The sequence below is a fragment of the Bos taurus genome, chromosome 2 (genome assembly GCF_002263795.3).
Source record: "Bos taurus isolate L1 Dominette 01449 registration number 42190680 breed Hereford chromosome 2, ARS-UCD2.0, whole genome shotgun sequence".
Taxonomy (NCBI): Eukaryota; Metazoa; Chordata; class Mammalia; order Artiodactyla; family Bovidae; genus Bos; species Bos taurus.
The window spans coordinates 42,198,178-42,224,551 of record NC_037329.1 but is presented as its reverse complement, the minus strand read 5'-3'; the positions used below and the strand labels follow the sequence as shown (position 1 = coordinate 42,224,551).

The window sequence follows — 26,374 nt, the reverse complement described above, 5'->3', positions numbered from 1 at the left end:
TAATTACATAATGTAATTTAGTTCCCTTCACCCTCTTTTCTTCATTTAAGTTTTGTGTTGTGTTAGATTATATGATAAAGTTGGTCTGTGATAATTTACTGAAGTGTCCATCGGATGGTTTAAGTTGACAGTAATGAAAGATTTAGGCTTTAAATATTGTCCCAAACTGATTTCCAAATACGACAAAATAAAATGAAGTATCATTTACATAAGGAAATAATAAGAAAGGTTTTGATTGAGAGTTATTTCATTGCAACCCTTGATGTCCTTGACAGTCTGTTTTAACTTTTAATGCCCATTTAACATGTGCCATTATGGATGGTCTCAAGGAAATAAACACATTTGTAGCCTGATATACTGGCCATTTAAAGAAAGGTGGTGTCACGTACCTTGTTTCCTTTAGAGAAAATATTGTTACCTCCTAAAGGAAAGGATATTCATAAGGACAGAAATGGTATGGACCTAACAGAAGCAGAAGATATTAAGAAGAGGTGGCAAGAATACACAGAAGAACTATAAAAAAGATCTTCATGACCCAGATAATCACGATGGTGTGATCACTCACCTAGAGCCAGACATTCTGGAATATGAAGTCAAGTGGGCCTTAGGAAGCATCACTATAAACAAAGACAGTGGAAGTCATGGAATTCCAGTTGAGCTATTTCAAATCCTAAAAGATGATGCTTTGAAAGTGCTACATTCAATATGCCAGCAAATTTGAAAAACTCAGCAGTGGCCACAGGACTGGAAAAGGTCAGTTTTCATTCCAATCCCAAAGAAAGGCATTGCCAAAGAATGCTCAAACTACCACACAATTGCACTCATCTCACATGCTAGTAAAGTAATGCTCAAAATTCTACAAGCCAGGCTTCAATAGTATGTGAACTGTGAACTTTTAGATGTTCAAGCTGGATTTACAATAGGCAGAGGAACCAGAGATCAAATTGCCAGCATCTGTTGGACCATCGAAAAAGCCAGAGAGTTCCAGAAAAACATCTACTTCTGCTTTATTGACTATGCCAAAGACTTTGAGTGTGTGGATCAGAACATACTGTGGAAAATTCTCAAGCAGTTGGGAATACCAGACCACCCGACCTGCCTCCTGAGAAAACTGCATGCAGGTCAAGAAGCAACGTTTGGAATTGGACATGGAATAACAGACTGGTTCCAAATCAGGAAAGGAGTACGTCAAGGCTGCATATTGTCACCCTGATTATTTAACTTATATGCAGAGTACATCATGAGAAATTCTGGACTGGATGAAACACAAGCTGGAATCAAGATTGCTGGGAGAAATATCAATAACCTCAGATATGCAGATAACGAAGAAGAACTGAAGAGTCTCTTGATGAAAGTCAAAGAGGAGAGTTAAAGAGTTGGCTTAAAGCTTAATATTCATAAAACTAACATCATGGCATCAGGTCCCACCACTTTATGGCAAATAGATGGGGAAACAGTGGAAACAGTGACTGACTTTATTTTTTTGGTCTCCAAAATCACTGCAGATGGTGACTGCTGTCATGAAATTAAAAACGCTTACTCCTTGGAAGGAAAGTTATGACCAACCTAGACAGCATATTAAAAAGTAGAGACATCACTTTGCCAACAAAGGTCCATCTAGTCAAAGCTATGGTTTTTCCAGTAGTCATGTATGGATGTGAGAGTTGGACTAAGAGCTTAAGAAAAGAAAGCTGAGCACCAAAGAATTGATGCTTTTGAAGTGTGGTATTGGAGAAGACTCTTGAGAGTGCTTCGGACTGCAAGGAGATCCATCCAGTCCATCCTAAAAGAAATCAATCCTGAATATTCATTGGAAGGACTGATGCTGAAGCTGAAACTCCAATACTTTAGCCATCTGATGAGAATAACTGACTCATTTGAAAAGATGCTGATGCTGGCGAATTGAAGGAGGGAGGAGAATGGAACAACAGAGGATGAGATGGTTGGATGGCATCACCAACTCAATGGACATGAGTTTGAGTAAACTCCGGGAGTTGGTGATGGACAGGGAGGCCTGGCATTCTGCAGTCCACGGGGTCTCAAAGAGTCAGACACGACTGAGCTACTGAACTGAACTGAACTGAGCTGAAAGGAAAGGAAAGATAACATGAGACTAGAAATAGGGACTCAATGGACATTAGTTTGAGTGAACTCCAGGAGTTTGTGATGGACAGGGAGGCCTGGTGTGCTGTGATTCATGGGGTCGTAAAGAGTCGGACACAACTGAGTGACTGAACTGAGAAATAGGTAACTCTTTAATCATGTCACAGAATTGCAATATTGCAGTTTAGCTTAAGAAAAGCTCTATCATATTTGATTATATCTGTTATCTTTAATTTTAGTTTTAGTTTTTATAGTAAAATGCTTCTTAAAGGAAATTCATTGAATGCTAATTTTTTATTTATAGGAACTACATTTAAAAGTTTAATGATATGCCTAAATTGTAAACTATAATGTGGTCAGAGGTGATTTCTAATAACATACTGCTTTATTTGTGTCCTTATGCCTTAGGATTTTTGTGGAATTTGAAATTTTAAAAAATCAAGGCCAGATTTATGGAAACCTTATATTATTTGTGTAATTGAATACTTAGATCACCAGCAATAGTTCTGATATAGAACACAATCAGTGTGTTTCATCCCAGATACTTGAATGTGTATTTGGAGGCTTGTATAATAAAAGGTAATATACTAGTTCCAGAAGCCTTTGATATACTGGCTGCACCTAGAGGTTACATTCACCTAGATATATACTTAAAGAGAAATTTAAGCAACAATTACCTTTAATATAACCTAAATATTGCTAGTAATATTATAAATATTAACATTAATACTAGTCATGTTGTAGTAATATTAGTTAATATTACTATTAAATTAATAATGAAGTGAAGTGTAGTGAAAGTCACTCAGTCATATCCAGCTCTTTGCGATCTCATGGACTATAGCCTGCCAGGCTCCTCTGTCCATGGAATTCTCCAGGCCAGAATACTGGTGTGGGTAGCCATTACCTTCTCCAGGGGATCTTCCCAACTGAGGTATCAAACTCAGGTCTGTTGCATTGCAGGTGGATTCTTTACTGTCTGAACCACCAGGAAGCCCACCTTTAATAATATAGAACTCAGTATGTAAATTACATAAATTTCAACTTTTAATTTCCATGAGTTGTGTCACAGTCTTTTTTTAAGTCAAATGGTGAGTTAACTTCTTCTGTTGTTTTTTTTTTCTTTAATCAGCTTACTAAAGTATACTTTATAAGCAGATATATTCATCAGCTTTAAGGGTGCAGCATGGTGAGTTTCAACAAACATATACAGACAGTCACCAACACTGTCTTTCCCCTCACCCTGCCCCCTGGAAATCACTGACCTGGTTTTGTTAACTACAGTTTATTGTCTAACATATCACTGCTGCTTCTGTTTTCTTCTTAAGGTGTTTTCTTTTTCTCTATTTGTTTCATTTTGGACAATTTGAATCACTATCAGTTTCACTGTTGTCTTCTGTAATATTGAAACTCTTCTTGATTCTACCCAGTTTATTATTTGTATTATTGTATTTTCCAACTCAATAAGGACTTCAGGAATAAAATATGCATATTTTTTTCAAACAACTATGTGGCATCAAACGCTATCTCTGATGTTTGACCTTAGGATATTTCTTTTTTTTTTTTTAAGATTTATTTATTGTGTTTTTTGACTGTGGTGGGTCTTCATTGCTGCTTGCAGGCTTTCTCTAGTTGTGGTGAGCAGGGGCTGCTCTGTGTTGCCCTTTTCAGGCTTCTCATTGTGGTGGCTTCTCTTGTTGCAGAGCACAGGCTCTAGGCATGAGGGCTTAGTAGTTGTGGCTTGAGGGCTTCATTGATCAGCAGAATTGAGATCTTCCTGGACAGGGATCAAACTGGTGTTCCTTGCATTGCAAGGCAGATTTTTAACGACTAGACCACCAGGGAAGCCTGGGGTCTTTCATTTGTAAAATGAAAAAAAAAATATATATATATATATATGCTTCATAATAAATGCAATTACATATGTATAGCTCTGAACAGTAAATAGGAAACTTTCCAGGGGTATTCTCCATGTTATTTTTACCAATATTTAGTATTCATGACTAATACTACTTGGAGAAGGAAATGGTAACCCACTCCTGTGTTCTTGCCTGGAGAATCCCAGGGACGGGGGAGCCTGGTGGGCTGCCGTCTATGGGGTCATACAGAGTCGGACATGACTGAAGCAACTTAGCACAGATTCATGACTTACTAAATAGCAATTCTTAGATAACTAAATATGTTTCTAGTTATTTCTAGTTGAGAGCTAAGAACATCACTTTCTAAGAAAAGGCCCCTTGCTTCCTAGTTAACTCTTCTTTCCAAAGTTCAAATGTTAATTTCTTTGAAAAGTTAATTTCTGTTGAAGTTCAAAAGTTAATTTCTTGACAGCATTTTGCACAGACTACTCTCCTCACATACATACAATATACCTTCCCTGCTGGTGCTTGGTGGCAAAGTAATGTCTCTGCTTTTTAATATGCTGTCTAGGTTGCTCATAGCTTTTTTTCCAAGAAGCAAGTGTCTTTTAATTTCATGGCTGCAGTCACCCTCTGCAGTGATTTTGGAGCCCCCCAAAATAAAGTCTCCAACTGTTTCCATTGTTTCCCCATCTATTTGCCATGAAGTGATGGGACCATATCCCATGATCTTAGTTTTCTGAATGTTGAGCTTTAAGCCAACTTTTCACTCTCCTCTTTCACTTTCATCAAGAGGCTCTTTAGTTCTTCGTTTTCTGCCATAAGGGTGGTGTCATCTGTGTATTTGCAGAGAAGGCACTGGCGACCCACTCCAGTACTCTTGCCTGGAAAATCCCATGGATGGAGTAGCCTGGTAGGCTGTAGTTCATGGGGTCACTATAAGTTGGACATGACTGAGCGACTTCATTTTCACTTTTCACTTTCATGCATTGGAGAGGGAGATGGCAACCCACTCCAGTGTTCTTGCCTGGAGAATCCCAGGGACGGAGGAGCCTGGTGGGCTGCTGTCTATGGGATTGCAAAACGTCTGGACATGACTGACATGACTTAGCAGCAGCAGCAGCAGCAGCAGCAGCATCTGCGTATCTGAGGTTATTGATATTTCTCCTGACAATCTTGATTCCACTTGTGCTTCATCCAGTCCAGCATTTCGCATGATGTACTCTGCATATAAGTTAAATAAGCAGGGCGACAATATATAGCTTTAACGTATTCCTTTCCCTATTTGGAACCAGTCTGTTGTTCCATGTCTAGTTCTAATTGTTGCTTCTTGATCTGCATATAGATTTCTCAGGAAGCAGGTCAGGTGGTCTTCCCATCTCTTGAAGAATTTTCCATTTTGTTGTGATCCACACAGTCAAAGGCTTTGGCATAGTCAATTAAGCAAAAGTAGATATTTTTCTGGATCTCTCATTACTTTGCCAACAGAGGTCTATCTAGTCAAAGCTTCGGTTTTTCCAGTAGTCATGTTTGGATGTGTGAGTCATGTTTGGAGGCTCAGTTTCTATAAAGAAAGCCGACTGCTGAAGAATTGATGTTTTTGAACTGTGGTGTTGGAGAAGCTTCTTGAGAGTCCCTTGGACTGCAAGGAGATTCAACCCGTCAATCCTAAAGCAAATCAGTCCTGAATATTCATTGGAAGGACTGATGCTGAGGCTGAAACTCCAATACTTTGGCCACCTGATGTAAAGAACTGACTCATTGGAACAGACCCTGATGCAGGGAAAGATTGAAGGTGGGAGAAGGGGACAACAGAGAATGAGATGGATGGATGGCATCACTGACCCAACGGACATGAGTTTGAGTAAGCTCCGAGAGTTGGTGATGGACAGGAAAGCCTGGCATGCTGCAGTTCATGGGGTCACAAAGAGTAGGGCACGACTGAGCAACTGAACTGACTCACTGACTAACTGGTGCTTGAGTTTTGTGAAGAATTCCATTCGTTTTCACTTGGTATTCTTTTTTATATCACTTTTTATACTAAATGTGGATTTTTTATGAATTCCTCTCCTTTGGACTGGGAACTCCTGGAGAAGTTGGTTTTCACTTTACTTGTATTTTCAGTATAAAACATAATATCAAGCATAATAGTTATATAATAATGAAGGGAAATATATAAAATAATAAGAAAATTCTGGAAAAAATTAATTTTAACTTGTGTCATTTTCATTTAGGTAGTTTTGTTGGACTATATCAACTTCACATGTCAATGGCCTTCCTTCTTACCTATTATGAAAAATTGTAGAATATGAAAAATTTCCCCTAGTAGCTCCTTGATAATACTTGAAAGCATGTCCTCACCAGATGTCTCAGGAAGCATTCCAGGCCTGTTTGTCCAATGCATTTCTCTTTATCAAAATGATGAGGAAAAACAACTTTTTCTTTTGGAGACTTTTAACAGTTTTTCTTCATTTCTAAGTCCTCTCATTCATTTCAGTTGCTCAGTCATGTCCGACTCTGTGACCCCATGGACTGCAGCAGCATGCAGTGCTTCTCTATCTCCTGGAGTTTGCTCAAACTCAAGTCCATCAAGTCAGTGTTGCCATCCTACCATCTCATCATCTGTTGCCCTCTTCTCCTGCCTTCAATATTTCCCAGCATCAGGGCCTTTTCCAATGAGTCCTCTCTTCACATCAGGTGGCCACAGTGTTGGAGCTTCAGCTTTAGCATCAGTACTTCCAATGGGATACTGTTTCTTTACTTATTAAAAAGCTATTCAAGAGGCCAAATTTGGCGATAGTTTGCAATGCTGTATTTATTGGAAATCTTTGGTTTTATGTAATTTCTTTGGTGTAAGTTGTTATGTGATCTCAGCACAGATTAGACCACTTCTCTAGGCAATGGCACCCCACTCCAGTACTCTTGCCTGAGCCTGGTAGGCTTCAGTCCATGGAGTCGCGAAGAGTTGGACAGGACTGAGCGACTTCACTTTCACTTTTCACTTTCATGCATTGGAGAAGGAAATGGCAACCCACTCCAGTGTTCTTGCCTGGAGAATCCCAGGGATGGGGGAGCCTGGTGGGCTGCCATCTATGGGGTCGCACAGAGTCGGACACGACTGAAGCGACTTAGCAGCAGCAGCAGCTACTGTGTTAGTTGTGAAATTGGCCCTCAGCCAGCTTATTAAGCATTATCAGCAAGTAATATGAAGTTGCTGGGTAGCATTTCCAATGATGATGTATTGATACACTGAGCAGGTGCACCTGGGAGCTAGCTTTCTCCTACTCTTTGATTCTGGCAATGAAAAAACAACAAAGTATCTGTGACTTTGCCTCTTTTCCAAATCATTAACTTACATTTGCTTTTTATAGTAAATAGTTGGCTTCCAAATATCAAATGCCACAAGCATTGGTATGGAGGGTGGTTTATTCTGGAAGAGTGTCACTTAGAGATTATGATATTTTCTTTTTGACTTTCAGCTTTTAAATCAGAGGAAAAACAAAACTAAATTTACTTAATTTATTGACAGGAGATCTATTTCTATCTGGAAATAATTTAGGTAAAAAATAAGATACATTTTCTAGAGTTAATTTTTCAGAAACATAAAAAGCAGTTTTATGTTTAAGCAGATATAGATCTATTTTATCTATAAACTGTCTAATTTTCTCTATTTGTTTATACATATTTAATAAGATATGTATATATCATATTAAAACAAAAGAATATTGTTACTGTTCCAAATTATATATTTTAGCTTTAATTGTGTTCAGTCTCTTATTAGTTTCCAACTTTCTGTGACCCCATGGACTGTAGCACACCAGCCTTCCCTCTCCTTCACTGTCTCCTGGAGTTTGCTCAAATTCATATCCATTGAGTCAGTGATGCTGTCTAGTTATCTTATACTCTGCTGACCCCTGCTCCTTTTGCCTCAGTCTTTCCCAACATCAGGGTCTTTTCCAATGAGCTGGTTCTTCACATCAGGTGGCCAGTTTTAATTAGTGATAATTCATGAGTACTAGATTACAATAGGAGAAGGCAATGGCACCCCACTCCAGTACTCTTGCCTGGAAAATCCCATGGACGGAGGAGCCTGGTAGGCTGCAGTCCATGGGGTCGCTAGGAGTTGGACACGACTGAGCGACTTCACTTTGACTTTTCACTTTCATGCATTGGAGGAGGAAATGGCAGCCCACTCCAGTAATCTTGCCTGGAGAATCCCATGGACAGAGGAGCCTGGTGGGCTGCCATCTATGGGGTCACGCAGAGTCGGACACGACTGAAGCGACTTAGCAGCAGGAGCAGCAGATTACAATAATATATTTGATCATAAAACAAACATCAACCACGTAAATGTAAGGATTGGGCTTCCCTGGTGGCCCAGATGGTAAATAATCTACCTGCAATCTGTGAGACCTGGGTTGGATATCTGGGTTGGGAAGATCCCCTGGAGAAGAGAATGGCGGTCCATTCCAGTATTCTGTATAACTGTATATGCTTGTTGAAACCCATAATGGTGCACCCTTAAAACTGATGAATATATTTGTTTATAAAGTATATGTCAGTAAACTGATTAAAGAAAAAAAATACAGAAGAAGGTAAAAACACCATTTGGCTTAAAAAAAGACAGATACAACTCATGGAAATTAAAAGTTGGAATTTATGTAATTTAAATAATAAAATTGTATATCATTAAAGGGGTTCCCTGGTGGCTCAGTTGGTAAAGAATCTGCCTGCAATGCAGGAGACCCAGTTCAATTCCTAGGTTGGGAATATCCCCTGGAGAAGGGAAAGGCTACCCACTCCAGTATTCTGGCCTGGAGAATTCCATGGACAGAGGAGCCTGGAGGGCTACAGTGCAAAGGGTAACAGAGTCAGACACGTCTGAGCAACTGAGCACACACTCATGGAGGGAAGCAAGAGTAGAAACATGAGGACCAATAACTAGACCATTACAGCAATCCAAGGGAAGAAAAGATGGTTTGAACTTCGGAGGAGGAAATGGAGATGGAGAGAAATCGGTGAAATTGAGATTCATTTATACACAAATGTGTGTTGATAATATATTGGATCTGAAAGATGAATGAGTGGGAAGAATGAGGATGAGGTTCACATCTCTGGCATAAACAATATATAAATGCTGAAGTCATTGGAATATAAATTGGACAGTTTTATTTGTGGGAAGAAAAATTGATTGAGAGTACAAGGAGTGAGGGTGTTGTGAAAGCCCGGTTTGGTGTTGGCTATTGGATTTGAAAGTTTCATAATCCATCCAAGTGGAGTTGTTAGGTAAGTGGTAGAAAAATTAGTCTGGGATTCAGTAAGGATACTTTGCTGCTGCTACTTAGGAAACAAATACTTCACAAGAATGAAATGACCTATCCAGACATGAAAGGGGATAAATATTATTAGACAGTCTTTGTATTTAAAGATCTTATATTTTAATTGGAGAGATCCAATATACATATATGTTTAAATAGTCCCAGGATAGAGCCTATTCTTGTGCTTATTGTGAGGAATTTGGGCATTTTAGCTCATGCCAGGGCAAGACATAGGGATTATATAAGTGTAAAATTTCTTTGAAGAAATCACGCTACAAAACCAGGTGCTGAAGGTGAAAAGACAGCCTTCAGAATGGGAGAAAATAATAGCAAAAATGCAACTGACAAAGAATTAATCTCAAAATATATAAGTGGCTCATGAGCTCAATACCAGAAAAATAAATGACCCAATCAAAAACTGGGCCAAAGAACTGAACAGACATTTCTCCAAAGACTTACAGATGGCTAACAAATGCATGAAAAGATGCTCAACATCACTCATTATCAGAGACATGCAATGAAAACCACACTGAGATACCATCTCGTGTTGGTCAGAATGGCTGCTATCAAAGTGTACAAACAATAAATGCTGGAGAGGGTGCGGAGAAAACAGAACCCTCTTACACTGTTGATGGGAATGCAAACTAGTACAGTCACTATGGAGAACAGTGTGGAGATTCCTTACAAAACTGGAAATAGAGCTGCCATACAATAGAACAGCAACCCCATTGCTGGGCATACACACCGAAAACCAGAATTTAAAGAGACATGTGTACCCCAATGTTCATCACAGCACCATTTACAATAACTAGGACATGGAAGCAACCTATATGTTCATTGGCAGATGAATGGATAAGAAAGCTGTGGTACATATACACAATAGAAGATTACTCAGCTACTAAAAGCAATTCATTTGAATCAGTTCTAATGAGGTGTATGAAACTGGAGCCTATTATACAGAGTGAAGTAAGTTAGAAAGAAAACACCAATGCAGTATATTAACACATATATATGGAATTTAGAAAGATGGTAATGATGACCCTATATGAGAGACAGCAAAAGAGACACAGAGATAAAGAACAGACTTTTGGATTCTGTGAGAGAAGGCGAGGGTGAGATGATTTGAGAGAATAGCATTGAAACATGTATATTGCCATATGTGAAATAAATCACCAGTCCAGGTTTGATTCATGAGACAGGGCACTCAGGGCTGGTGCACTGGGATTACCCTGAGGGATGGGATGGGGAGGGAGGCGGGAGGGCGGTTCAGGATGAGGGACACATGTACACCCATGGCTGATTCATGTCAATGTATGGCAAAAACCACTACAAGGCTGTAAAGTAATTAGCCTCCAATTAAAATAAATAAATTAATTTAAAAAAAAAAACCCAGCTGCTGAAAGATAAGCTCCAAGACTTGGCTGCATAGAAAATCATAGAAATAGGATTTATCCCTTAATTTCCTGGGCATACCAGTTGGAATGGAACTCACCTTGAGTTTGGGGATAATGACTTTAAGCCAATGGAGATTTTTTTTTCAGAAAAGATAGTTATGGAATCATTCACTTGTTTTTCTGACCAACTCTATCACCCTTCTGCAATAGAATTAAATGGAAAAGATTTTGTCAAATAAAAGTTTTGTAATACTAACGGCTCTTTGGCAATCCATAAAGTATGACTAAGCTCTTTAAAGGAGAAGGACATGGCAACACACTCCAATAGTCTTGCCTAGAGAATCCTGTGGACAGAGAAGCCTGGTGGGCTGCTGTCCATGGGGTCGCACAGAGTTGGACACGACTGAAGCGATTTAGCATGCATGCATGCATTGGAGAAGGAAATGGCGACCCACTCCAGTATTCTTGCCTGGAGAATCCCAGGGACAGAGGAGCCTGGTGGGCTGCTGTCTATGGGGTCACAAAGAGTCAGACACGACTGAAGCAACTTAGCAGCAGCAGCAGCAGCAAGCTCCTTAAAAACATTATAAGAAGGAGCATTATGAAGCAGGAATTAAATACATGGGCAATGTTGGGAAGAAGCATTAGCAGTGATGACTGAGTCACTGACATCACATGGTTGTGAGCAGCGTGGACATTGGTGGTGCTCTGAGTAGTATGTGTCTACCCTTACCCCTGAGAAAAGTTGTAAAATTTGAGAGGACGAATTCAGGCTGAGGACCTAAAGCCTTAATATGTAGTGAAAGCTATATGTATGTATACACACACACACACACACACACACACACACACATACTTTTAAATCATTGAATTACTTATTTATTACCTTTTTTTATTTTTTTACTGAATCCAGGTGACTAGTTGAAGTGGGTAATGTGGTTTATGCAAAAACCAGGAAACATATTGAATCTATAAAAGAGTAAATGCTAGAAATGATAGTGATAATAGAATGATCCTCTCTCCCTGAGAAAGTTATTGTGTTGGATTTAAACTGAACCATGGAAGATGGGATAATTTACATTAAATTTGATTAATTCTGGCCATGGTATATGCTTGCAATGATAGATAGAGGTACAGTTATGGAGTAATTATTTGATGTTATTGGTAAAATAGCTTTACCAGTGTATCTGAAATTCTTGAATCTTCTCTAAATCAGTTTCCCAGAAATTTTGTTAGGAATTAATGCATAATAATTCAAACCAAGGCAAAGCAATGCTTTATGAAGATAGGTTTGGTTCTGTTGAAAACTCTATAATCTTATTTATGGCCTCAATATTCTATACTCAGAGTACAATGATAGGTCTGCAGTGTGTATTTTAAGCTCTAAGTATAAACCTAAGTTTCAAATCATACTTCTCTATTGCTTGAAAAGGCCACATCCTTTAGGGCTAGAAGTTAAGAAGCATAAAGTGGAGAGTGCTTAGTCTTTGCTGATTATTTATATGCCTTCCTCTGAGCCATCAGTTATTAAATATATGTGGCCCAATTATGATGATAGAAGTCAACTCATTAATTTTTCTCCTGTGGTGTGGTGTGCAAGGAAGCATGGATATAAAGTGGTGAGGACACTCTTCTCTTTGAAGCAAACTGATGGGTAAATTTTGGATAGCTGTAAAGTTTTAGAAGATCTTTGCAAGGTAGATTGTGTGAGGAAATGTGTACGAATGTGGAAAGTCCAGGACAGTTTCTGGGAGAGAGTGAATATCACAGAGAACTCTTTTTTGATCATTTTACATATCTGTTAATACTATAAAATACTGTAGCAGTGAAATGATGCACATCCTTTTTCCTGCTCTTATATGCCTTAGGAAAAGTCTAGAGGTAAATAAACTTGTCAGAAGACAATGGAATTAGTTCCATTATGAGAAGCATGATATCTGTAGAAAGAAAATTAAACAAAAAAGATCAACAGTGTATCAAAAAATGCTCATTGAAATGGAGCAATACATGAGAGTTTAATCTTTCTTGATCTAGAGGAAGTATACTATTGTTAGCAAAATAAGTGGCATTATTTAAGGCTTCTAATGGACAGTTCTATATAGCATGAGCATTATTTTCTCTAGCTATAGGTTGGTGCTTCACTTCTTCCCTATTTTTTAGATATATAAAAAAATTAAGTCACACAGAAGTTAAACTTGTACAGATCATACAATTAGTAGTAGAGCTGGCATTCTCAAGGAGTCAGCTATCATTTAAGAAAAGATTAACAGGAAAAAGATATAAAAATGTGGCAAGCTATCACAAGAACAGGAGAGAAGATCTATTTAACAATTGTTCTTCATATCATAATTTGTACTTAGACTTTCCACACTTAATTATATGGATTGCCAATGTGCTGTTGTGGCTCAGATGGTAAATAATCTGCCTGCAATGCAGGAGACCTGGGTTTGATCCCTGGGTCAGGAAGGTCCCCTGGAAAAGGGAATGAGAATCCACTCCAGTATTCTTGCCTGGAGAATTCCACAGACAGAAGAGCTTGGCGGGCTACAATCCATGGGATCACATAGAGTTGGACATGAATGAGTGACCAACATTCTCTCTCTCTCCAGTGTTAGAATCCTAAATCTCTGTGTTATATGGCATACTCAGAATAAATAAATGAGTAACTAATATGTACTTTCGGTTTCTGATAACAAAGTTTTTCCACATTTAATGTAGAAATGAAAATGAGTCACTGGAGGATGATAAATTTTAGAGATCTTTGTTACAAGGGAATTAGGTTCAGTTAGTCATATTTTAAAAATATGTTTCAGAGTCTAGTATGACATTCATTACATAGAGTGGTGCTCTGTTACTTTGGAAAGTAATAACAATAGAGTGGGCTTGAGAATATGGAATGAAAAATGTCCCAGAGCTGTGCTAAAAAGCAGTTTAAATGAATAATCTGATGTGTACTTTTCTAGCCATACAGCTTACAAAGCAGAACTTAGAGCTTTCTTCTGAAACTTTGAGGTGGTTCAGACTAACATTTTAGAAAATTGGTGTACAAATGGCGATAGCTATTGTCTCAATATTTGATGAACAGACAGAAACATAAAATCGGCTATTAGCCTAAAGCTTAAATAATTTTTAGGAAGGGGAAAACTAACTGAAACTAGCCAATTGCTTTCCATTTGAGATGGGTGCCCTGGGTTCTGATTAAACTCCTTTGTGGTAACTTTGAGACATACGTTCAACTGACCTTTAGAAAATGGAGAAAAGAGAGGCAGGACAGATTTGTATAAAACCACCGTCAGAGTTTTACTCAGCAAAACTTTCTCCAGGATAGTCAACCAGAACAAATCATCACATACATTTCATAGAAATTGAAGCCTAACTCGGAGAAGGACAGAAGCATTCTTCCATAATGTTGGGAATGGTGTGCAACTCATTCCAATAAGCCATCAGCTGGGTCTGGATTGTGGTGACAAAGATTGTGAGAAGGAGCTGATTCCAGGCTGAATGGAAAGGCTGGGAGTGGAGAGGACTGAGGGTGAGCCTGAATAGGTTAGTAGAGAGAGACCAAGAGTACAGAGGATCAATCCAAATCAGATACGTTATGAGACCTGAGACCCGCTGGAGCACGTGGGCAATATTCAGAAGACAAAAGGTGAACTTTGTCCCAAGGTCCAAGTCAGGGAGGAATCTATGGGCAGGGGAGTGTAAAGCCGAGGTCCCCAACCTCAAGGATCTAATGCTTGATGATCTGAGGTGCAACTGTGATAATAGTAATAGAAATAAAGGTCACAGTAAATGTAATGTGTTCAAGTCATCCCAAAACCATCTCCTGCGCCCCAGGACATGGAAAAATTGTCATCCCCAAAACTCATCCCTGTGCCAAAAAGGTTGGGGACCTCTGGTGTAAAGAGCATTTCTCCCTCAGAGGCTGCTTTTCACTCTTCAGAGAATAAGCTATAATTCAAGAACTGTTGGGTTAAGCTATAAGAAAAGAACGGATCTGGTGTAGTTCATGCTGTTGAAGCCAGTGGTGAATATAGATCTATAAACATAGAATTACCATATAATGCGTTAAACAGAGACATTATGATATAGTGGCAAGGAAATAGTTTTGACCTTTCGTTTGATTCTTATTTCTGCCACTCCTGGCCAAGTTAATCTTGAGGGATTATTTATTTTTTAAACTTCTATTTCTACGTCTTTAAAAGGGGTTAATAGCATTACTGATGTTGTTGGGCTGTTGTTGTGGATCAGTATGTTGAAGATTATCAAACTCTTCTAATTCACTAGGAAAAAGATTAGACAATGCTAAAGGTAAAAGTAAATACTGTGGAAGACTGATGGCATCAATAATGTTTGAAATAATGTGAGAGTGAAATTACACTATTGAAACATTAATTTGATAATTGTTACTCTCCTTTGGAAAACGAAATCTTTTAGAGAAATGATAATGTCTGATTATTTTTTCCTAAAATTTGATGAGTGAATTAATCATCATTGCTAAATTTTTATGCTGTGCTTTCAATCCATGAGTTCTTCTAAATGATGACATTTTTAAAATAAATAAATAAATAAATAAATGATGACAGGAAGTATCAACCCTTTTGTTTATTTAAATATTTGAGTATCATGAGGTAAAAGAACTCAAAAATGAAGTAATGATTAATACTGATAATTAATTTTAATATCTAATATGTATGCTTGCATTTAGTGTGCTAAGATAACATGTACTTGTTCATTTGACTGATTTCTAAAGGAAAAGTTCCAGCACAAACCATGCTTTGATGAAAATAACAGTGAATGTCAGTAATATTTAAAGCTACTCAGAATGCATATTACAACCCACCTCAGTCTGTAAAAACAAATGGAATTAAAATAGAGTAGGACCCAGTAATTTAATACTAAATTATTCATTTCATATATAATTCATTGAAAAATACATGCATGGGCAAAGTTGGATTCAACCTGAACACTGAATGACTTGACTGTACAACTTGGTTTTGGGTTCCTAGGGTCACAGAACAGGTTTCCTAGTAATAAGGGTAATTCTGGAATAAGTGTATCTGTTTCTCGTAACTCTCCTAAAAATCAAAATGCATTCGTAATATGTTGTCCTGGATTATCATTTGAGTTTGGGAAAACATAATAGTACTCATAATTGTTTTCTAAACATTTTAGAAAATAAAGATGGAATAAAAACACAGAAAACTCCTGGCAGCACTAAGAGCAAACCAATGTGCTGTAACTGCTGCTTCATCACTCATCCCTATTAGGCAAGTTAATTTTTCTCCTTGTGGCCCATAGAAGTAAACTAATTTTCATGATTGTGTTTCTTGCACATTTTATATATTTTCCTACTTCTCAATTTTCTCATTTCATTAAAACTTTAAAGCCTTACAAATTTCTACTTTATAAAAAAAATATACTGTGAAATCAGACATGATATATAGTCTGGGCAAGTATTTACTTGATTAGGAAATGTCAGTCCAAGCTTCTCTTTACAGAGTAATTTTGAGAAAACCAGAAGGTGCTATCTTAGGACTAATATATTCTATAGTCTTACCAAGGGCAAAAAGTCAAGTTTTAGACACTCACCAAGAAGTTTAGACAATTCAAACACCAGAGTGTTGAAACAATTAAATATTTTAATTTGCTATATTTAGCAACTATAGATTTTTGCAATAAATTAAATATCTAGTTCATGCTAAATAGATGGACAAAATTTTTAAATGGCTATAAATTCACTAAATAGAACAGATTAAAATATTGATATATTTAATATACTGAATTTGATAATAGCTATACTAGAAAAAAAACAAATGAGTTTATTCCAATATTCACAGTAGAAGCCAATATAATTAATATGGTTATATTTTATTAGCACTTTAGAAGAAATGCTGCAAAAATGCAAACATTTTGTGGTAATGATTTTTGTGCTTTTGATTTTCAAAAAATGTGTGTAAGCCCATTGTGTATCCATTATCATATTTTAATTACTTAGAATAAAAGAATATAATTTCTTATTATTTAACTCATGTTTTTTCAAAAAAACATTTACTAGTATTATAAAATATCAAATCATTTAAAAATGTTGAGGTCTTATGGAATGAACCCATATATATCTAAGATAAAGAGTATTGTCAAGGATACCTCTTAGGTTAGGATGATGCTTTTGAATTATTGTGCATACAAAAATTATATATCAACTTTGAAATAGATTAGTTATAAACACTTGCTTATCTGTTTGAATCTTTTCATTTTTTAAAGTTCATTTATATATTTTACAATTTTAAGACACATACATTGATAACTTATGTAAAATATACAAATCAACTCATGAATTGCTTATGTGGTTAAAAAAAAACTTTAAAGAACTTTCACCTCATTTTAACTAAAATACATTTCATTTTACTTTACTCTTCCAAACTTACTTCTGTGTCAGCTATGTAAATAAACAACTGCATACTAATGTTGGAATCAATGAGGGTTTTTCAATAAATTAATAAGCCATTACTGTTCCTTTAAACTGACTTACAATCAACTTAGACATATTTTCAGTCATTCCATAACTAACATTTTAATTTTATTTTAATCATGTTGAACACAAAGTCTTGTTATCTACCTTTGATTTGTTTTTCCACAGGAAAATTATTATTGCTAATTGTTACTAGTTTTATTTGTAATTGCTGCTAGTTTACTATAGAGTCTCCAGATACTTTATTCAGTTTCCCTGAAATTCTAAACAATTCACTATGGACATAACTTGATATAATGGAGTTAAATATAGTACTTTGAAAATGAGATTAGTTTCTGACAGAACATGGCCCTTAAAATAAATATGGGTCAGCTTTTCTCAGTGTTAATATGTAATGGGTCAACTTTTCTTATGATATAGTGTAAATTGATCTTTCCAAAGTGTTTTTATTTGCTGCTACTGTCTCAGTGGGTCTGTAGATTAGTAGTTATCTTTAGTGGTACCCATGCAACAAAAATTGATCTGCTTTTGCTCAATTAGCTCATAGATGGTATAAGGTGAGCAGGTATTACAACTGTTTCATTGATGTGGAGCATACTTCTAGCATAATAATGTTTCAAATGTATATTCTTGATTGTGAAGATAATAAATCTTTACAAATGCTAATTAGCAAATAAATATACCAGGTGGATAGTGGCTCTGGGTTTTCTGTATTATTTTATTGCTTGTAGTTTCAGGAAAACATTTAATCACTGAAGAGTTATATTTCAGGTTAGAGGAGAATGGAATGACAAATTTAGTAATTTTAAATGCAGGAGTTAAGAATTATATTTCAAGTTAGAAAAAAATGGAATGGCAAATTTAGTAATTTTAAATACAGAATTTACATAATATGTAGCTTTAGAATTTAGTCACTATGAGGGAAGATGATCATAATCTGTGCATATTTCATTTTTGAACTTTACTGTTTTAATTTTGGTGAATACTATGTATTTTTGAATTTTGTCATTTTAGGTCATTAAAAATATAAATCTTAAATTTATATCATGGTTTTAGATAAAATGATTTAAATTGTTGTTTGATGAAATGGCTAATTCATGTTGATATTGATATACAAGCAGTAATTTTCTTACCTTTTAGAGGAATTTTAAGAAAGATACTACTATATCATAGTTTGGAATCTTGATTACTTATTTTTTTTTTATTGGTTGCAAATTTTATGTTCAGGGTTATGCTTTTATTCTCTGAGAGTCTTGGTGTGTTAGAACCTGGTGCCCACTGTTATATTTTTTTTAAAAATCTACTTTAAACTCCTCACTACATAATCTCCAGGGCTGAAGTGCTATCTCTGAATTATTGTTCACTTGTTTGCACTATGACAGAATTTACAGCCCCAAACCATCATGTGAAAGTGAGAAATAACATCTGAATCTACATTCAGTCTGGGGCCCTTTGCCTTGTGTCCCAGAGGTTTATCCAAGCCTGGGGTGGATTTATTATCCTCTTCCTTCTTGATGGGACAGCTTATAGACTAATACAAAGATGGGCACACACCTAAGGGGGAAATTCCACACACGTGCTTTGATCTCTTTGTTTTGTGGTTGTTAAAAATTCCATCTATCAAGATGAGCTAGATATATGCGTCTCAAACTTTAGCATGCCTCAGTATCACATGGAGAGACGGGTAAGACACAGATAATTTAGCTCTAACCCCCAGAGATTCTAATTCAGTAGGTGTAGGGTTAAGTTTCTTAAGCTCAAAGGGATTGCTGATGTTGCCTGTTCATAGACCGCTTTGAGTAGCACTGATGTGGATAATGTTAACCAAGCAGAGATATCAACCAAATGTATAAAACTTTGAGGAAAATAAATTACATTTATTAATTAGGCACACAGAAGCATCTTCCACATGTTTGAATGATAATAATTAGCAGAACTTTAAGTGTTCAAATTTGGTGGTAATTATGCTGAATGTCTATTTTGTTTCATAAAAATTTTACATTAAAATAATCCTGTGAGAGTCTTAATTCCCAAAGCTCACTGGATTAGTTTAAGCATCAAAATGAAAGCTGCTTCTTTGATCACTTATCAAAGAAAAATAATAACATGCAAGTTATTGATTATTTTTAAAATATTTTTAAAAATTATTTTTGATGCATACATTGAAAATTTTGGTTAATGTCCTTGGTGGTGTGAAGTATTATCAATAAAATTTACATTTAAGTAAATGTTTAACATTAAGAGATGATTTTAAAAATTATTTTCTAATTAATTTATCACAGATGTTACTGATAAAAAAGAGGTTAGCTTTATGTCAAACTTTACCACTTGCTAGCTTATTATTGGTGTGCTTCATCTTATAAATTCCATTTGCAAATAAAATCTTACAAGATACTTGAATAATCAATTTTGGGTTCCAGTGATGGTGAGCCGTCTTGTTGCAGGTTGTCAGCATTAACAAGAAGGAGCAGAAAACATGGATGCTACTTTAATAAATACATTTAGTTAACATGCGTTTGAAAATCAAGCCAAACAGGGAGCACTCAAGGGGCCCAGAATCCTGCAAAGAAGGGAAGCTGAGATGGGAGTCCAGCATTCAGAGTTATTTTCCAGGTAATTGCTAATTTGTAAGTGATAGTTACTAGACTAGAAAACAAAAGCAGAGCTTCTGATCTTCCAGGGCTATGGTATGTACCAAGCATCCCAAGGAGGAGCGGTGATAAATACCCAAAGTTTCCACTTGAAGCATTGAAGGGCCCACATTGAATATAGGGGGTGTGCTAGGCAGAGTTTTAAGAAGGCTCCATGACTCGGCAAAATTCTAAGGTAGCCTGAATGGTGCACATCCTTGGATCAACCCCCTTGTCTTGAGGGTTAGAGGAACTCCGAATATGAGCTATCACCCGGTGATTAGATTTACCTGTGATTAATTAGAAAAAGGTGAAGAGAATTTGCAGCTGATTTTGAGTTAATCACGTGGAAACTTTAGGCCCTTCCTAGTCAGAGACATTCTTCTACAGGCCTTGAAGTTCAAAGCAGCCATGTTTTGAGGGCTCCTTGGCCTCTAGAAATTAAGAACCACAGGCAAGAAAGCGGGGACTTTATTCTTATAACTGCAAAACACTCAGTTTTGTCTACCATCGTGTGAGCTTAGAGAAGGATCTTAAATTCCAGAAAGGAACATGGCCTGACTAGCAAACTTAATTTCAGCCTTTTGAGGCCCTGAGCAGTTGGCATAGTTCTACTTTTCCCTGGACCACTGAGCCGCTGGAGACTGTGAGAATCTTCAAAGGTCAGATGAAAGGTTTTGTTTAAGTAATTTATATTAGAGCTTTTCATTTCTAAACGTTGTATTCCCCAATTGTGTTAATGTTATATCCTGAATTGAGGTTTTTAGAATGGACTCTGCCTGAAGAGATTTGTACTTTGTTTCTTTGAAAAGGATTTTGTTTACCTAGGAAAAGCTCTATGAAAAAAAATTTGCCAAATTCTTAACATTTGATGCTATAGTGCCTATATTAGGTGTAGGATTAGAAAGTGCTGGATGGATGGGAAAAAGCAAAGAAAACCCTAGCATTTTCTTTATGCTCTTTTATACTTTTTTTTGTTTCAGGCTTGTTTACTCTTCAGTTTCTTGCACCCTGATATCTGATACTCACATTAGAGCCAAAAATTACCTTCCATATGCAGTCCTGAGGAAATCCATTACTAACTATAGCCTCACCTAGACTTAATGATGGTGGGGAATTCATTCTGTGTTCAGTGAAAAGAAAGAACCTTCATGTTACCTCTTCCTCCATATGCACTTCTTCAGTGCTTCCAGATTCAAATCAGTTTCATCAAATTTTGGTCTCCTGATGTCCAACCTCAGCTTATAATTTACTTCATTATTCTTTATTAGAATTTTATATTTGGTAGAGTATAATCCAGAATCTTTCTCTCAAGAGAGAATGAAGTCTACTCATTTTATCCCCCTTTAGGGAAATTAGGTTTACTCATTATCTTGCAAAAGAAATGCCATATTATTTTTCTATCCGACCTTAGTATATTATTACTTGTGCTGAAAATTTATCCCTATTTGGGGTCAATTTTCTAGTTGTTTTTTTCTGAAACTTTTTATCTAACAGTTACCTGTTATCTACCTGACTAAATATACCTATTAAAAAATATGTAATTTCCCTCTATTGGCACATGTATGAAATAGAAAAACAACATGCACATACTATGTACAGAAAAATGTTTATCCAATCTTTATTTATACCAGGAAACAAGTGTTCATGTATGTCAGCACAGAAAATTTAAAAAGGAAGATAATAGGTACTGCTTTTCTAACACCAGGGTTTGAGTGCTTCAATTTTTACAGTACTTTAAGATTTGCTGTACTAACTTAAAATATAAATTATGCCATCAAAAGAAATCTAACTTAGTAGATTTAAGCATTTTATTTTCAAGTTATGAGTGGAGAATGAGGGAAAAAAATAATAAGATTACTTACTTCCTGATACTAGATAAGACCCAAGGCATGTCATCACTGATTAATTTTTTAAGAAATTCCTTTGCTGAAGTAGGGGTTTGCAGTTAATAAATGGGATTCAGCTATTTATAAAAGTACTAGGTATCTGTAAACTGTGGCTGTTGACATTACTATCTCCCCTTTTAACAATATCTCAGTGGTTTCTCAATATTCCTCTAAAAGAAAGCACAACTCTCAGTGAACAGCTTTCCTTATTCTGGATTTTAAAAACTAATTTTTTAAACATTTCTACTTGGAAACATGTTGCTCACTACACTAGTCACTCTGAGGCTTAAAGGAAATGAATAAAAGCTTAAATTTTAAAAAGATAATGTCTACAGGGAGGATTTTACTCAGATATTCTGAATTTTACTCATTACAATCAGGCTTTTTTCCTCCAGGTTTAGCTAGTTAGTGTCATGCTTTTGTACTCTACTCCCTGAGAAATAAATCCAATGTTGTTTATTTAAACTTTTAGATCTTTGTAGTCTCCCCAACAACTCACATAACAAAAAGCAAGTACCTGTTACTATGTAAATTCTGATGTGAAAAATGTGAAAATTTTAGATACAGCCCGAAGTGCCAACCAAAATGAAACTAATCGGTATCTATTTGTTTTGGCAGTTACCATTGGCAGATGTAGCAAATTAGATTATTCTTTGGCTTAGTATACATTGTTGGCCTCAAGTAAATAGAAAATTTACTGTCAGGTATTTCTCCAGCATAGATGAGTTTATTTGGGATAAGCAGAGAATTGTAGTTCAGAGTCTGCAACTAAGAAGTCATGAGCAAGTCCCCTCAGTATAAGGGAGGGAGAATCCTTTTATAGAGAAAAGAAAAAGGAAATCGAGAGGGCTATAGTAACCAGAGTTCAAAATTATATGGTCGCACTCTAGAGAAATACCTGACAGACAGACATGAAGCCCTTGAGAAACATATGCCTTTGAAGTAGAAATTTGAATATTATAACTATAAATTAGCTTACTACATTCTAAATAATTGTAGATGGCTCGCTCTCAATTTTCCATGAATAATTGTTCTTAGTTGCCAAGATTGGAAGCTGGGACAAAGTGAATGAAACAGAAATTCAGTTGTATATAGTATTATAGTATTGGGTATACAATAACGTAATATTGGATTATTCATTCATAAACAGAGAGACAATATTTACAGATTTAGTTTTTGAAATTTAAGTTTTTAGTGTTAGCCTCCTCAGAAGAGATTGGGCAGATTATCATTCTGCCAGATCCTTAAATCAACAATCAAGACAACCAGATAATTTGAATGACTTATATGAGACAATGAGAAAATTGAGTAACAGTAATAATTTCTACTTTTAAATGAGATGATAAATCAATAACTGAATGCTAAAGAAAGGAAATGAAAGTGAAGTTGCTCAGTCGTGTCCAACTCTTGACGACCCGATGGACTGTAGCCTACCAGGCTCCTCTGTCCATGGGATTTTCCAGGCAAGAATGCTGGAGTGGGTTGCCATTTCCTTCTGCAGGAGAACTTCCTGACCCAGGGATTGAACCCTGGTCTCCCATATTGTAGGCAGACACTTTATCATTTGAGCCACCAGGGAAGTCATGAATGCTAAAGGGTGTGATGTAAATGATCATTATTGAAAGGAAAAAGTCGTAAGTGAAGGGGAGGTTTTTCTTAACGTGCTAGAGTTTAAAGGATGAAGAAAATGTAGTTACTAAGAATTTTCTGAGAGTGTAGGAAAGTACAGACAGAGACTTGAAGGAATTGTATAATGTACTCATATCTGGCAGGATTATCACACACATAATAGAAGACTGATGGGGAACCCATGGTCTTGGGAAGAACAAAGAACGGTGTATACATAGGCAGCGTGGTATCCCATAAAAAGCACTACTAGGGATTCAGAGGCCTCCTTTTTTATTCATAAAGTGGGAATTGTTGATTCTGTTTAATAAAATGTTGTGAGTGCACTTTTAAAATTGTAAGTTATATGAATGTTATAATTATTATTGTTGCTTCCCTGGTGGCTCAGATGGTAAAGAATCCACCTGCAATGTGGGAGATCTGGGTTCGATCCCTGGGTGGGGAAGACCCACTGGAGGGGAGGGCATGGCAACCCCCTCCAGTATTCTTGCCGGGAGAATCCCATGGACAGAGGAGCCTGGTAGGCTACAATCCATGGTGTTGCAGCGAGTCAGACACGGTTAAGCATGCACATAATAGTTATTAAACGTGTATTGACTGTAAGCTGAAATTATATCCACGTGTACTTTTAACTTACCTTTATAAGTAGAAATGAGAAATGTGGAAGTACTAGTTTGGAATCTTACTGTGCTTTTTAAAAAACCATCAAAAGCTATTCTCTTCTTAAATAAATCATTGATTGCTATGATGATACTGTGTAAACTGAAGAACACTATCTGAGGAAATAACAAACATACTACTCTAATTATTATTCAAAGCTTTGTTATTTATAAATACTAAGGTGTTATTTGTGATAGTAGCATTCAGAAATCTACATAGTTTAAAAGTAATTTGGCAAGGATATAATGAGTAGTATTTTACTCCCCAGATGCACAAAACTCAACATGATATATATGACAAAAGTATTTAGAATTTCCTGCCAAGCAGGAGCAAAACCAGCACTTTTCTGAAATAATAGGATTAACTTTTTTCTCTAAATAACCATTTTTAATATTTTTGAATCTTACTCTGTTTGTATCTTGCCACTGCGAATTGACATGTACAATGTGGACTTCGATTCTTCATATGGAGGATTATAACTGCCTTCTGAAGTGCCGAAATGAGCTTTACTTAGGTTACATACTGCCTTCATATGCTAACTTGTATTTTTAGTACCTACAAGTGAAAATGAGGCTATTTGTTGACACTTGGCATTGTGTATGGCTCACATTTATGGCCCTGAAGTGTTTTTTTTTTTTTTTTTATCAGTGTACCTTTATCCCACTTTAGTTTTAATAGCAATACAAAGATATAATCATGCCATATTTCATTCTTTCCCTCTTGCAATTGAGGAAACTGCTGGTTAGAGAAATTATTGGGTTTTATAATTGCCACATATATTTTAAATGGGAAAACTGAAATTAGACTCAGGTTCTGATGTCATGCCTGGTGGTTTTTACTATGTATCTCTCTAATTTGTTATTAATATAATGAAATTGGAAGATTTTAGAGAATTAGATAACTGTGTAGTCAAGTGGAAGACCAAATAATGTATACTGATAAACCACTTTACGTTTGCAATATTTGTTCTATTGTTTCTGCATTTTTTAAAGTGAAGTATAATTGATTTACATTGTTAGTTTCTGGTGTACTGCAAAGTGATTATATATACATATATATATATACACACACATATATGCTTTTCCACTGAGGGTTATTACAAGATATTAAATGTAGTTCCCTGTGCTATATAGTAGGACCTTGTTGTTTATCTATATTATATAGTAGTGTGTGTCTGTAAGTCCCATTTCCCAATATATTATTTGCCCATCCTTTCCCTCTGGTAACATTAGTTTATTTTCTGTCTAAGGAGTCCATTGTGAATAAGTTCATTTGTAACATTTTTTTTAGTTTTCACACACAAGTGATATGACATTTTTCCTTTTCTGACTTAATTCACTTAGTGTGATAATCTCTAAGTCTATCTATATTGCTGCAAATGTCATTATTTTTTTTTCATTTATGGTCAAATACTAATCTGTTGCGTGTGTGTGTATGTGTTTGTGTGTTTGTGTATACATGTAAATATGTATTGGGCAGATTCTCATTGTGCCAGAAACTTACATATGTATACATGTATTGTTGTTATTCAATGGCCCAGTCATATCCAACTCTTTGCAACCCCATGGACTGCAACATGTCAGGCCTCTCTGTCCTTCATATCTCCTGAAGTTTGCCCAAGTTCATGTCCCTTGCATTGGTGATGCCATCCAGCCATCTCATCCTCTGTTGTCCTCTTCTCTTTCTGGCCTCAATCTTTCCCAGCATCAGACACTTTTCCAGTGAGTCAATTGTTCGCATCTCTTGACAAAAATACTGGAGTTTCAGCTTCAGCATCAGTCCTTCCAATGAGTATTCAGGGTTGATTTCTCTTAAGATTGACTGCTTTGATCTTCTTGCTGTCTGAGGGGCTCTCGGGAGTCTTCTCCAGCACCAGAGTTCAAAGGCATAAATTCTTCAGCGCTCCGCCGTCATTACAGTCCAGCTGTAACCATACGTGACCACTGGGAAGACCAGAGCCTTGACTTTTGTTGTCACCTTTGTTGGCAGAGTAATGTGTCTGCTTTTCAACCTACTGCCTAGGTTTGTCATAGCTTTCTGCCATAAAGCAAATGTCTTCTGATTTCATGGCTGCAGTCACCATCCACAGTAATTTTAGAGGCCAAGAAGAGGAAATCTGTCACTACTTCCACCTTTTCCCCTTCTATTTGCCATGAAGTAATGGGGCCGGATGTCATGATCTTAGTTTTTTAATATTTAGTTTCAAGCCAGCTCTTTCATTGTCTTGCTTCAGCCTCATCAAGTGGCTTTTCAGTTCCTCTTTGCTTTCTGTCACTAGAGTAGTAAAATCTGCATATCTGGGGTTGTCAATGTTTCTACCAGCTATCTTGATTCCAGCTTGTAACTCATCCAACTCGGCATTTCTCTTGATGTACTCAGTGTATAGATTAAACAAACGGGGTGACAGCAGACAGCCCTGTCATACT

The 26,374-nt window shown here is 36.4% G+C and overlaps 1 protein-coding gene across 5 annotated transcripts in view; it reads left to right on the top strand.

The window, feature by feature from the left end:
* Positions 1-26,374, top strand: part of GALNT13 (polypeptide N-acetylgalactosaminyltransferase 13) — a 656,510-nt gene that overhangs the window by 107,862 nt on the left and 522,274 nt on the right. The window contains exons 1-2 of one of the 5 annotated variants that reach the window (XM_059875114.1): positions 19,531-19,756; positions 20,354-20,435. The gene's annotated coding sequence lies outside the window, so the exon portion shown is untranslated. 5 annotated transcript variants of the gene reach the window in all.